A 9652-nucleotide genomic window follows, 5' to 3' on the forward strand; every position below is an offset into this window, starting at 1 on the left:
CCATAACAATCAGGGTATGAAAGGGCCAGCTGTGAAACATTGAGTCATCAAAACAATTATCCTTGAACCAAAAGATCTGTGTTCACTTCCAGACTTGGTTCACAGTTGCCATCACATGGCCAGTCAACAAATTACAGTTTATTTCAAAACATGTTTCTGCCTTTCTTTCAATTGTTCCTTTCCCATCCTGAAGTTTCTAATTTGACCGTCTGTTTGGTGATGTTTGCTGACAGAAAGATATTAGCCCAGACACCAGAGAGAACTCTCCTGCTCTTCTTTAACATGAAGAGTTATAGGGATCTAACAGCACAGAAAAAGGCCCTTTGGTCCATCAAATCTATGCTGGTCAAAAACAACCCAACATTTCTAATCCCATTTTGCAGCACTTGGCCCATTGTCTTGATTGTAATGACATTTTGTGTGTGCTCATTCACATAGTTTTTCCAACCACCCTCCCCATTTGGAGGGACAATTCACCTTTTGAGCCTGCTCATATTTATAATGAAGATCAATGGGCACCATTTAAAAATCTGGGTCTCATTCTGGTGTCCAGGGCAACTTTTTCTCTCAAATAACACAAGCAAAAATATCCCTCATTGGACTTACTTTTGATTTAAAAGACCCATCTTGTCAAAGGTTTTCATCTCGTGTTCATCAGGACAATTTGCAAGAGACACCAAAATTAAAGAGGAAACAGCAGTTATACTGGGGACATTATTGATTTGTTGGCAAGTGGGGTCTGATTGTTAAAGACGTTGCTATGGTGAATGGGCCAGTTAATGACAATTGACAGTTAACTGTCAAGCTTTGTTTAAATTTTAAATGAGATATTGACCTGAGAAATGAAGCAGAGAATAACTGTCACCTATTTTGTTGTGTTGAAGCAGGCATTATGTGTAAATTTGTTCATTCTGTCTACAAAGAACAGACCCTATATATTCATATATATATAGCTTTGGGAAGTCTACCATACTATATACCAGACTAAAAACCCCATATTGGTTGTCAATGTAATTTTCAACACATTGAGGTTGTGTTATCCAATTGAAGACTCATATCTAATTCTGGATACTGTGGTGTGACATTTACAAGCAAGATTAGACACAGTTGGTGCTTTTCTTGTTGTAAACAGCCAAAAGGATATGCCATTTGAAGCAATCTTCCAGTCTTCAGGAGATACGGCCTAAACACTTGGCATCACACCAGCACTAAAATTCATATACCACAATATTTATTCATGTGATAGACATAATGTCTTTTTGGTTCCGTGGCAGTACCTAGCTGGTGGTGAAGACCACTTGGATTTCTGTTGCATAGTTGCAGTGTGAAAGAGCTAACTTTAACTGTTGCTCAAACTTTTGAGATATCTTACAAGAAAGCCTGGTTAAACTGGCTCTTTTTAAAGCATAATTACATTTGGATCTGGGAGAAAGGTATCCACAAGGGAAGGCATCCTTTTTAAATTAACTTTACTTCTATATGCCAGTTTATGATTTTGTGTAATGTACAGTGAGAAATGATTGGATCCACAAATCAGCCCTTTCTTCCAATTCAGTCTAAATGGTGGTGTTCTCCATGGATTGCTACGCTTGTAAAATATGCCTAATGTGTGCAAATTAAAAACTTTTGACAAAATGTGTCTTTTTCAGATGTAATCCACTTTTGCAGATCAGATGGCTATTTGCTGTTGTGGAATTTTCCTGTGTTTAAACTTGCTTAATCAGCGATATGGTCCAACGATCAGGCGTTCAAGAGACCCAGGTCCACCAGAGGATGTAAAAGATTAAGTTGCCATTGTCCTACTGGACCAGGAGGCTACTCTCTCATTGGAGAGAAACAACACTTTGGAAAGACAAATCAAGGCAGGACTTACGCACTTAATGTCGAGTGTGTGGTGTTGGAAAAGCATAGTTAGTCAGGCAGCATCCGAGTCACAGGAGAATTGACATTTCAGGCAAGAATCTTTCGTCAGGATGAGGCTTGTGAACTGAGGGTGTGGAGAGATAAACATGAGGGGCTGTGGGGCTGGGGGCAAGGTAGCTGAGAGCGCGATAGGTAGATGAAGGTGGGGGGATGACAGGGATAGGTCAGAAAGAAGGATGGAGCGGATAGGTGGGAAGGATTCTGGACAGGTAGGACAGGTCATGAGGGCACTGCTGAGTTGGAAGGTTGGAAATGGCATAAGGTAGGAAGAAGGGAAATGAGGAAACTGGTGAAGTCCACATTGATGCCATGGGGTTGGAGGGCCCCAAGGCAGAAGATGAGGCATTCTTCCTCCAGGTGTCGGATAGTTAGGATGTAGCGATGGAGGAGGCCCAGGACCTGCATGTCCTTGGGTGGCATGAGAGGGGGAGTCGAAGTTTTCAGACACGGGATGATGGGGTTGATTGGTGTGGGTGTCCCAGGGATGTTCTCTGAGGTGCTCTGCAAATCGGTGTCCTGTCTCGCCAATGTAGATGAGACTGCATCTGGAGCAATAGATACACTAAATGACATGTGTGGAAGTGCTTGCAATGTTTGCAATTCCTTTGATGGCAGGGGAAGATGTCGGGAGGGGAGGGTGGGTTAGTGGGGGTTTGTGGACCTGTCAAGGGAGTCATGGAGAGAATGTTTTTTACGGAAAGCAGAGAAAGATATATCTCTGGTGGTAGGGTTATTTGTAGGTGGTGGAAATGGTGGAAGCTGATGTAATGTATACAGAGATTGGAGGGGTGGAAGGTGAGGACCGGGGGTTCTGTCCTTATTGCGGTTGGAGGGGTGGATTTCGAGGGCAGAGGTTTGGGAAGTTGACGAGATGCGCTGGAGGGTGTCATTGACCACGTGGGAGGGGAAATTGCAGTCTTTGAAGAAGGAGGCCGTCTGGTGCGGTAGACCTGGTTCTCCTGGGAGCAGATGCGGCGGAGGCAAAGGAATTGGGAATAAGGGATAGCATTTTTACAGGAGGCAAGGTGGGAGGAGGTGTAGTCCAGTTAAACACTTAATGGTAAGGTCCTGGGGAGTGTTGCTGAACAAAGAGACCTTGGAATTCATGTTAATAGTTCCTTGAAAGTAGAGCTGCATATAGATAGAATAGTGAAGAAGGTATTTAGTATGTTTTCCTTTATTGTCGGAGCATTGAGTATTGGATTTGGGAGGTCATATTGTGGCTGTACAGAACATTGGTTAGGCCATTTTTGGGATATTATGTGCAATTCTGGTCTCCTTCCTTTCAGAAGGATGTTGTGAAACTTGAAAGGGTTCAGAAAAGATTTACAAGGATGTTGCCAGGGTTGGAGGATTTGAGCTATAGTGAGAGGCTGAATAGGCTGGGGCTATTTTCCCTGGAGCATCAGAGGCTGAGGGATAACCCTATAGAGGTTTATAAAAGCATGAGGGGCATGGATAGAGTAAATAGACAAGTCTTTTCCTAGGACTGGCGGAGTCCAGAACTAGAGGGCATAGGTTTAAGGTGAGAGGGGAAAGATATAAAAGGGACCTAAGGAGCAACCTTTTCATGCAGAAGATGATACGTGTATTGAATGAGCTGCCAGAGGAAGTGGTGGAGGCTGGTACAATTGCAACATTTAAAAAGGCATCTGGATGGGTATACAAATAGGGAGGGTTTAGAGGGAAATGAACCAAGTGCTGGTCAATGGGACTAGATTAATTTAGGATATTTGGTTGGCATGGACGAGTTGGACTGAAGGGTCTGTTTCCATGCTGTACACCTCTATGACTCTCTGATATGCTGTGCTTTAACTCAGACAAGTTGAGAAGAACAGTCTTTCACGGTAACCTCAGCCACTGCAGCATTTGAATTTTAAAATTATTTGTCTCTTTCTTGACTATATTCAGTGACAGGCTTGGACTGTTTTTACTGGAGCATAGAAGGTTGAGAAGGGCCTGAAGAAGGGCCTGTGCCCGAAACGTCGAATCTCCTGTTCCCTGGATGCTGCCTGACCTGCTGTGCTGTTCCAGCAATAAAGTTTCAACATAGAAGGTTGAGAGGTGACCTTACAGAAGTTTATAAAATCATGAGGGGTATAGATAGGGTCAATGGAAGGTGTGCTTTCCCTCCAGTGGAGGATTTCAAGTCTCGGCAGCACATATTGAAAGTGAGAGGAGAGAGATGCACAAAAGACAGGAGTGGTAAATCTTTTGCACAGAGGGTGGTTCAAATGTGGAATGACCTTCCTGAGGAAGTGATGGATGTGGATGCAATCACAATGTTTAAAAGACATTTGGAAAGTACACAAATAGGAAGGGATATGGACCTGGAATGGGGCAGGTGGGATTAGTTTAATTGGGCATGGACTGGTTGGACAAAAGGGTCTGTTACTGTGTAGTATGAATCTAAGACTCAGTCTTCAAAACGGGGACCCACATTAGGGGAAATATGATCCAATTGATTAAATAAGTCTTGAATCTTCATTCCCAATAATAGTGCCCATAAAACTGTCATAATTATGATAAAATTTGATCTGGATCACTCATATCACTTTGGTGAAGGGAATCTGCTGTTCTGGCCAGATCTGGCCTGTATGGGAGTCCAGGCCACAGCAACATGATTAACTCTTCACTATCCTCTGAAACGGACCTTGCAAGCCACTCAGTTATCTTTAAGATGGCAGCTCACTGCTGCCATCTCAAGAGCAATTAGCAAGGGACAATGAACATTGGTCTTCTTACCAGTGACACCCGTAATCTCAGAAACTGTTGTGTGACTGTACAACAACCCTGACCGTGCTATCATGGGAATCCATGTTTGTAAAGATCAATGAAGCTTCCCGATGACATAGTAAGAGGGACACAATGAGATAGAGTCATAGAGATGTACAGCACAGAAACAGACCCTTCAGTCCAACTCATCCCTGCTGACCAGATATCTTAAACTATTCTAGTCCCATTTGCCTGTACGTGGCCCTTATCTCTCTAAAGCCTTCTTATTCATATACCCATCCCAGATGCCTTTGAAATGCTGTACTTGTACCAGCCTCCACCACTTCCTCTAGCAGCTCATTCTATTCACACATTCTATTCAGCGCATTCTATTGCCTCTGTGTGAAAAGGTTGCTCCTTAGGTCCCTTTTATATCTTTCCCCTCTCATCCTAAGGCTATGCCCTTTAGTTCTGGACTCCCCCAACCCAGGAAAAAGACTTTGTCTATTTGCCCTAACCATGCCCCTCATGATTTTATAAACCTCTGTAAGGTCTCCCCTCAGCCTTTGATGCTCCATGGAAAATAGCTCCATCCTATTCAGGCTTCCCCTATAGCTCAAACCCTGCAACCCTGGCAGCATCCTTGTGAATCTTTTCTGAATCCTTTCAAGTTTCACATCATCATCATTCTTATAGGAGGGAGACCAGAATTGCACACAATATTCCAAAAGTGGCCTAACCAATGTCCTGTGTAGCTGCAACATGACCTTCCAACTCCTGTACTGAATGCTCTGACCAAGAAAGATGTCAGGCTATAAACACTAACAGGATTTCCTGAAGGGCTCATGCCCGAAATGTCGATTCTCCTGCTTCTTGGATGCTGCCTGACCTGCTGAGCTTTTCCAGCAACACATTTTCAGCTCTGATCTCCAGCATCTGCAGTCCTCGCTTTCTCGTATAAACACTAACAGTATGATGGAGCTGATTTAGCAGTTAGAATTGATGATGAGTCATCCTGTATTTGTGTCTATCTGACTATTAATGATACCTCAGCTCTGTAAAACTAGATTTCAGCAACTTGTTCAGACATCAGAATGATCTCACTCCCTGCTTAGTGTTATTTTTAAAAATAATTTTTGTGTCGAGACTGTTGCTGGCCAGTCCTCTATTGATTGAGCAGCTTTCAATGACATAACAGATATGAACAACATCTCAACACGTTAATCTTGTTCACAAAAATTCAGATTTGTCAACTTTGCTGTCATTAATCCTGTCACAGGACAAGAGGGAAAGAACAGGAACATAAGAAAATGATCTACGATTCTAACATAAGAGCTGGGAGCAGGAGAAGGCCATTCAGCTCCTCGAGCCTGCTTAGCCAATCAACACAATCATTCATGTTGATCTAATCTCGGTTATTCAACCCCATTTTCCTGCCCACTCTCTATAACCCTTCAAACTGTTACTAATTAAAAATCCATCTCCTCCTTAAATGTACTCAATAACCTGACATCCACTGCATTCTGGAGTGGTGAATTCCACAGATTCATGACCCTTTGAGAGAAATAATTCCACCTTACTAGGAAGCACACAGTGGCTCAGTAGTTAGTACTGCTGCCTCACGGTAGTATGGACCTGGGTTCCATTCCATCCTTGGGTAACTGTGAGGAATTTGCACATTCTCCCCGAGTCTGCGTGGGTTTCCTCCATGTGCCTCCGGTTTCCTTCCGAAGTCCAAAGAGGTGCGGCTTTGGTGGCTGTGCTAAATTGCCCATAGTGTCCAGGAATGTGTGGGTTAGCCCTGGGAAATGCAGGGTTACTGGGATGGGTTGGTGTAGACTCAATGGACCGAATGGCCTGCTCCCACACTATAGGGATCTTGTGATCACTATCTTAAATCTGTTACCCCTTACCCTAAAGCTAGGGGAACAAAGAGGAGTGGAACTGTGACTCTTAAACAGCCACAAGGAGTGAATTCTGGTGTTTGGGACCTAAGCAACTGAAGGTCTTGATTGAATAACGTTAAGCGTTGTGCAAGGGGAAAGAATTGGATGAGTGCAGAGAGATCTCAGTAGTGGTGTTGAAGGGCCGAAGGATGATACAGAGATAGGAAGTGGTGAGGCAACGAAACGATAATAAGAGCGAAAGTTTTATAATTGAGCTGCTGCCGGACCTGTAAACTATGCAGCTCAATAAAGAGCTTGGAGCATGAGGACTGCATAAAGTATGGAGGTGATAGGCACAGCATCACACACCGAACTCTGAAGGATGAACAATATATGGTGTGCAGAATGTTCTGCATTGAATAGATTTTCAGGGAGGAGGCAGGAAATTCGAGCTGCAAAGTTTCCTGTGTCTGCGTGGGTTTCCTCCGGATACTCCGGTTTCCACCCACAATCCAAAAGATGTGTAGGTCAGGTGAACTGACCATGCTAAATTGCCCACAGTGCTAGGTGCATTAGTCAGGGGTAAATATAGGGTAGGGGAATGGGTCTGGGTGGGTTTCTCTTCAGAGGGGCAGTGTGGACTTGTTGGGCCAAAGGGCCTGTTTCCACACTGGAGAGAATCTAATCTAATCTAAAACAAAGCCATCTCCACCAGTTCCGGGGAGATGAGGGATAAAGTGGAGTCAGTCTCACACCCCACTGGAGATATGCCGAAGGTCAGGAATGGAGGTAGGCAGATGGCGAGGCTGATCGAACAGAATGGCCAATCTCCTTTATTAGGACATTGACCCAGTTTTGAAGAGGAATGTCAGTCCCTCAACTCTCTCATCCCTGTCTCCTCATGCTTCCTCCATGACTCCTCATACCCCCAAAGCCTGCATGCACCTTCAAACCCAACTCCATACCCTCATGCCTCTACATACCATCCTCCACCCCTTCCCATCAAGAACTCTCTGTAGCCACTCACCCTATATCCATTAGGGACAGAGATCAGGCTCTTTTTGAAATTGATGTTTGCTTAAAATAAATAAACGCACCACACTGATAAAACACACTTCAAAACAATTCCGAAAGCACTAAATTCCTTCAAAGTGGTGAACATGTTGTAAAAACAATCATTTATTTCACTAACTAGATCAAAGACAGCTAATCCTTTAATACCTTATCTAAAATAGCAATAAAAATATGAAACCAGCCCACTGTTGAAATCAGCTGTTCTTGAATGTTTTGGGCTCAGTTATCATAAAAGATCAGGGTAAAATTAAGAAGAAAACCTATTAATACTGAAAAAAAAACACATTTATCCATGTTACACAAACTGCCAGATTTTCACTTCCCAAAGGAGGTGGAAATTCAGCCAAATGCTGGTGTGTGTTTTGAAAGTCCCTAAAGAAATCTTACACTCACAGAGTTTATGACCACTTGTGAAAATCTTCTGAGGAGTCCACAATATTCTGAAACAAACATGAAACATTTTCACAGCTCATTAGATGCTAGTTTGTAAAATAGATGTGTTTTTAACGCACTAGATTACACCATAATGTCCTGCAAAGTTAAATCAACCGTTACTTCCACCAAAATTGTGTAAATGATGACATGAATTACAGTACTTTATTCATTGGAGAAACTGCTATAACAAAGTCAAAAATATATTTAAAAAGTGTTGGTAAACCTTCCTTGTCATCTTTCGTACTGGGAGGTACTGAATGTGAAAGAATCTCCTCCTTTCTGCACAAAAGCTCTAAGACACTATTATCTCCATTGACTAATGGGCAAATTGCTTGAAATTGTGAGGATACCAATTCCAGCTTTTGCAGTTGTAGTGATGTTGCGATAGCTGTGCTCATTACAAATGGTTGGGTGAGTTCCAAATACTTTTGGAAATGGGTTAGAAAACTGGGGATCTAGACTGTTTCACCATTTTCAAATGGCTTCCCAATAATCCTGACCTGGCCACAATGTGGGCCTATGTGTTGAAGCACCACAGTCAACTCCCCTTCCCCAACCCCAGACCCGAAAAGTAGCAGACTATGAGGACGTTGAGGGATGGGTTAGTAAATTTGAGATGACACAAAGGTTGGAGGGGTCGTTGATAGTATAGAGGGCCACTGCAGGATGCAGCGTGACATAGACAGGATGTAGAGCTGGGCTGAGAAATGGCAGATGGAGTTCAACCTGGATAAATGCGAAGTGATGCATTTTGGAAGGTCAATCTTGACTGCTGAATATAGGATTAAAGACAGGATTCTTGGCAGTGTGGAGGAACAGAGGGATCTGGGTGTGCAAGTACATAGATCCCTCAAAGTTGCCACCCAAGTGGATGGGGTTGTTCAGAAAGCATAAGGTATTTTGGCTTTCATTAACAGGGGGATCAAGTTTAAGAGCCGCGAGGTTTTGCTACAGCTCTACAAGTCCCTGGTGAGACCACACTTGGAATATTGTGTCCAGTTCTGGTCGCCCTACTTTAGGAAAGATACAGAGGCTCGGGAGAGGGTGCAAAGAAGGTTTACCAGGATGCTGCCTGGACTGGATGGCTTGTCTTATGAAGAAAGGTTGAATAAGCTCAGACTTTTCTCTCTGGAGAGAAGGAGGAAGAGAGGAGACCTGATCGAAGTGTACAAAATAATGAGAGGAACAGATAGAGTCTATAGCCAGAGACCTTTCCCCAGGGCAAGATTGACTGGGACGAGAAGTCATAGCTTGAAGATATTAGGAGGAAGGTATAAAGGAGACGTCAGAGGTAGGTTCTTTATGCAGAGAATTGTGAATGCATGGAATGCGTTGCCAGCTGTGGTGGTGGAAGCAGAGTCACTGGGGACATTTAAGCGACTGCTGGACATGCACATGGATAGCAGTGAGTTGAGGGGTGGGTAGGTTAAGTTACTATATTTTACATTAGGATTAAATATCGACACAACATCGTGAGCCAAAGGGCCTGTTCTGTGCTGTACTTTTCTATGTTCTATCATTACCTTTCATTAATGGTGAAAAATGTGTTGCTGGAAAAGTGCAGCAGGTCAGGCAGCATCCAAGGAGCAGGAGAATCGACGTTTCAGGTATAAGCCCTT

Source organism: Chiloscyllium plagiosum, unplaced genomic scaffold, assembly GCF_037043375.1.
Source record: "Chiloscyllium plagiosum isolate Xiang-an unplaced genomic scaffold, Cpla_swu_hap1 HiC_scaffold_13, whole genome shotgun sequence".
Taxonomy (NCBI): Eukaryota; Metazoa; Chordata; class Chondrichthyes; order Orectolobiformes; family Hemiscylliidae; genus Chiloscyllium; species Chiloscyllium plagiosum.